Here is a 5,321-nt window from a genome sequence, read left to right as displayed (position 1 = left end):
CAGTAGTGATTAAGTTAAAGAAGGTCAGACGCGGGTCCCAATCCATTATGATTCATGTCCTTATAAGAAGAGGGGATAAGAGGAGCCCCTGGGTGGCTGCATTGGTTAAGTGTCTGCCTTCAGCTCAGGTCATGATCCTGGAGTCCTGGGATCAAGTCCCGCATCAGGTCCCCTGCTCAGCAGGTAACCTGTTTCTCCCTCTCTCTCTGCCTGCCCCTCCCCCTGCTTGTGCTCTCTCTCTCTTTCTCAAATATACACATAAAATTCTTAAAAAAGAAGAAGAGGAGGAGATGAGACACACCCAGAGGGAGGCCCACATGAGGACACAAGGAGAAGACAGTATCTACAAGCCGAGGACAGAGGCCCAGAAGGACCCAAATATGGGGCCACCTTGATCTCTGACCTCTGACTTCTAACCCCCTGAACGATGAGAAAATTCCTCTCTGTGCTGGTTGCCTGAGCAAGCAATGCAAGGGCCAACCCAGGCTCCTGCCTTCCTAGGCAGATGGCCTCGCTTTCCAAAGTTTCTTTCCCCCTCAGTAAAATGCAGGTAAGTCTGTACATGTGTTACCGTGCTGACGTGAGGAGGCAGATGAATCAGAGCCATCATTTCTCAAGCACTAAATGTGTGCCTAATGTTTGCTTGTGATTTATTGTGCCTTCCTCGTGTTCAATCCTCAGACATTCTCTGAAATCAGTTCCACCGTACCCGCCTTATGGTTCAGGAAACGGAGCCCCAGTGAGATCAGGTAACTTGCCCCAGACCACACTGCTGGGTAGTATAGAGTACGATTTGAACCCATGTTTTCCTGACTCCAGAACCAAGGGACTTCACCAGAATGGATACAACGTGCCCGGTACAAGGGTCTCCAGTAAGGATGAGTCCAGTCTTTCTTTACAATAGACTGAGTCTTGTCACATCTCCGATAGTGGTTGTAACTTTAAGCACTGTAGAAGAATCGACGATCACATTTGTAGCTTAGAGCATTCAATGCCAATCTATAAACATTTTCTGAGCATCTACTGTGCCCTGAGCAGAATTTTAGGTGCTCTAGGGAGAGACTCTGCCCTGAAAAGTTATCATTAAAAAAAAAAAAAGATTTTATTTATTTATTTAGAAAGGAAGAGAGAGAGAGAGAGTGAGAGTAAGCAGGGGGAGGGGAACAGGGAGAAGGAAAGAGAGAATCCCAAGCTGGCTATGCTGAGCCTGGGAGTCCGACATGTTTGATCTCATGACCCTGAGATCATGACCTGAGCCAAAAAGCAAGAGTCACCAAGAGCCACCCAGGAGACCTTGAAAGCTTATCATTAATTTCTGAAAAGGCACATAGTTTCCCCCCAGGGATTCCTGCAAGGCTGGGGAGCATGTGTGTATTAGTTAGCTCTGGCCACATAACAAATTACCTCAAAACGTACTTTTGGGGTTGATTTCTGTGGCTCAGGAATTGCAAGAGAGAAAAGCAGAGATGGCTTGTTTTTGCCTTCTGGATTTTCTTTTCTTTAGTATTTTTTTATTGTGGTAAAATAAAGTAATGTTTATCATTTTAACCATATTAAGTATACTGTTCAGTGGCATCAAAGACCTTCACAGGGTTGTGTGGCCATCCCTGCTCTCCAGTTCCAGAACTTTCTTTTATCATCCCAAAGAGAAACTTTGGACCCATAAACAGTAATTCCCTGTCCTCCCCTTACTCTGCTATCTTATCTTTGCTTCTTTAAAAAAATTTTTTTTTTAATTTTTATTTATTTATTTGACAGAGATTGCAAGTAGGCAGAGAGAGGTGGGGGGAGGGGAAGCAGGCTCTCTGCCAAGCAGAGAGCCTAATGCGGGGCTCGATGCCAGGACCCTGAGATCACGACCCAACCTGAAGGCAGAGGGTTTAAACCACTGAGCTACCCAGGCGCCCCTTATCTTTGCTTCTTAAGGTCTGAGTCCTTCAGCTAGAATTCTGGAAGGCTGAACGGCTTGGGCCTGGAATTGTATCATCATTCCCATGTCAGGCTGTGGAGAGGGGCTAGAACACCTGAAATCTTAGCTAGAACAACTTCATGTGGCCTGGGATTTCTCAAAGATGGTGGCTGGGTTGCAAGGCAAGGACTGACATAGAGAGAGAGAGAGAGAGAGAGAGAGAGAGAGAGCACGAGCAAGCCAGGAAGAAGCTATATCCTTTCTATGACCTCATTCCAGAGATCACATAGCGAGATCCCATAGCGTCACTCTGGCTGTGCTCCATTGAATGGGGCAGCTAGAAGGTCCAGATTCACGGGAGAGCACACAGATTCCACTTCTCAAGAGGAGGCTGATCAGTCACCCTCTTTAACAAGAGTACGTAGGATGGATAACTTTATTGGTGAGGCCATCTTTGGCAAACACAATCTGCCGTGGACAAAGAGGCTGAATACAAAAGTGCTGAGAGATATCCAAGTACAAATGTGACTGTGGAGGGAAGTGGCTGAGCACAAGGGAGGTAAGCTTGGGGCTTGACAGTCACATAGGATTATTCATGGTGGGGAAGAGATGGCAGAGACAGGACAGGCTGGAGAAGACCAGGAGTCTTGGCGCCTCCTGTTTGAGACTCCTGCACACTTCCTAGCCAGAGCAAGGAAGCCGGTGTGTTATTTCATCCTGGGGGAGAGGAAGGCCTTCCGGAACATAAAAGCAAATGAATCACCCATGGGGGAAACAACTAAAAAGGCATCTTCTGTGTGACATGGTTTATAAAAAGAAAAAATCAGAAACTCCTGGAGTCCAAAGGTGGAGAATTGATTAAATAAGTTATTGGATAAGTTTGTCTGTTGAAACATCATGTGATCACTAAGGATCCCATTCTTAGATGATACTTAAGGTTACACACACGTGCACACATATATACTGAGAGAATGGAAAACATATACTGGTCTCTACCTCCAGTTCCTGGCACAGAGCTTCTATTTCCTGAGAAAACTGGGAGCATCTCTGGTCTAATATTGGACTTCGACCATGTCCCTGACCGGACTCCTAAAGCTCTTATAAGTTTCTAAGTGATGAGAGCACTGGGCATTTTTTGCTCTAATGAGGTGACCCTGGGTGGGGTCCTGGATGGGGGTTGGTCATCAGAAAAAAAACCAAGCCATTATTAGAAGCTTGGAATTTTCAGCCCTTCCCCCACACCTCTCCAGAGAGAGGAGAGGCGCTAGAAATGAAGTTAAGAACTGACCATGCCTGGGGCCTCTGGGTGGTGTGGTCATTTGAGCATCCTTGTCTTGATTTCCGATCCTGAGAAGGGTGGGGTGGTCATGATATTGAGCCCGGCACGGGGCTCTGCCTCAGTGCAGAGTCTGCTTGAGATTCTCTCCCTCTCCTTCTGGCCCTCCTCCTGTGCTCTCTCTCTTTCTCCAAAATAAATAAATCCTTTTTAAAAAAAGATTTTATTTATTTGACAGAGAGAGACAGCCAGAGAGGGAACACAAGCAGGGGGAGTGGGAGAGGGAGAAACAGGCTTCCTGCTGAGCAGGAAGCCTGATGCGGGGCTCGATTCCAGGATCCTGGGATCATGACCCAAGCTGAAGGCAGACGCTTAATGACTGAGTCACCCAGGTGCTCCTAAAATAAATAAATCTTTTAAAAAATCAGCTTTGGGACATAAATAAATAAATAAAAATCTTCAAAATAAATAAATAAATAAAATCTTCAAAAAACTATTTAAAAAAATCAACTTTGCGCAGTGGCAGTATCATAGCCAATGAGGTTTATCTGAGGTGTGATTATTGCTAATTGAAAAAAATCATTGATCATGGCTGCATGAAGAAGCCTCCATAAAACCCCAACAGTATGGGCTTTGGGAGCTTCCAGGCCCCTGGGAGGGTGACACACCCCAGCTCCATGAGGACAGAAGTTTCCAGAGCTTGCTTTTAATAGCCTTCAAAAATATAATAATATCCATATCCTTTAATAAACTGGTAATCATAAGTAAGGCAGTGTTTCCCTATAAAACTCTGTGCAAATTAATCAAACCCAAGGAGCGGGTCGTTGGAGCCTCCAATCAGTAGCCAGCTGGTCAGAAACACAAGGGACAGACAATCTGGACTTGAGACCAGCATCTGAAGTTGGGGTGGGGGAGGTCTTGTGGCTTTAACTTCAGGTTGGGCCCTTAACCCTGGGGGAATCTGACACCACCTCCAGGTAGGGGAAGCCAAGGTTGAGTTAAATTGGAGGACAGCCGGCTGGTGTCACAGAGAGTTGCTCGGTGTGGGAAAAACCTCCCCACATCTGGGGACCAGAATCGTCAACAGTGTGGTGTTTTCTGTGAGCCCTTAAATGAGACTCATAGGCAAAGGACACAGTAGAGAAGACTGGGATTTTCCGCCAACGTAGAAAGAAAAAAAGAAGTTTTTCCTTTGAGTGAGGAAAAGGTGTACGCTGTGTTTCAGTGAGCAAAGTGGGTCATGGATTATTGCAATTACACCATGCTCTGTTGAAAATTCCCAATGACTCTATGAGGGGCAGTTAAAATATTTCCATTTTACAGGCCAGAAGACTGAGGCATAGAGTAATCCATTCATTTGCCTGAGGTGACAGGTAAGCCGAGGAGCTGGGCTCATAACCCGGGTCTACCTGCCCTGGCAGAAAAATCATTCTGAGCCTGGGAATTTCCAAATTTGTAAGAAACCAATCCCTCAAAAATGAATGGAGCAGAGGGATACTAAGAGGATAAAGCCCAAATGTTAGTTCTGGTTCTGTGTGGGTGGTGAGATGATTTTCCAAGCTTTCTACAAATTCATGTTACTTTTAGAGTAAAGCAAATTAAAAAAAAAAAAAAAAGTATAGAAAAGAATGGGTTTATGCTATCTAGAAGTCCACACTGCCATGTTTTAAAGCCTTCTCTTCTCTTGGGGTCTCTAAGAAATTTGTAACCGCGATCTCTGGGGGTCCGCATGAAGACACATACCTGTAAATACACAGAGTTGGGCGGGGCACCGGAAGACACCCCCCAAACCCTTGGTGGTCAATGGCTTCAACCGAACTTTAATGAAAGACGTTTCTGAAATGAATCACCACGGCCCTAAGGGCAGCAACAAGGGACTCAGGGCTACAGGACAACGCTGGTCTTTATTTTTCAGGAGCGCCCCCAAAGACGGCCCCTCTTACACCTGGGGACCCCGCGCGGAGCTCGCCATCAGAAAGACCACCAGGTGGCGCCCGGGACCCCCAACTTAGCAACTGGTCCAGCGAGCGTTGACCCCCGGTTCCCATGGCTACACCGGGGGGCGGGGCCAAAGCGGATCCGCGAAGGAGGTGGCGGGTCTCACCTTTGCCACCCGCCAGTTTTCATTCCCCACCC

The 5,321-nt window shown here is 46.5% G+C and overlaps 1 pseudogene; it reads left to right on the top strand.

The window, feature by feature from the left end:
- Positions 1-3,693: 3,693 nt before the first annotated feature.
- On the top strand, positions 3,694-3,775 carry LOC132027325 (U4 spliceosomal RNA; annotated as a pseudogene).
- Positions 3,776-5,321: the final 1,546 nt, after the last annotated feature.

The sequence above is a fragment of the Mustela nigripes genome, chromosome 11 (assembly GCF_022355385.1).
Source record: "Mustela nigripes isolate SB6536 chromosome 11, MUSNIG.SB6536, whole genome shotgun sequence".
Classification (NCBI taxonomy): domain Eukaryota; kingdom Metazoa; phylum Chordata; class Mammalia; order Carnivora; family Mustelidae; genus Mustela; species Mustela nigripes.
Note: the sequence above shows the minus strand (reverse complement) of the source record. Positions and strands in the feature narration are given on the sequence as shown.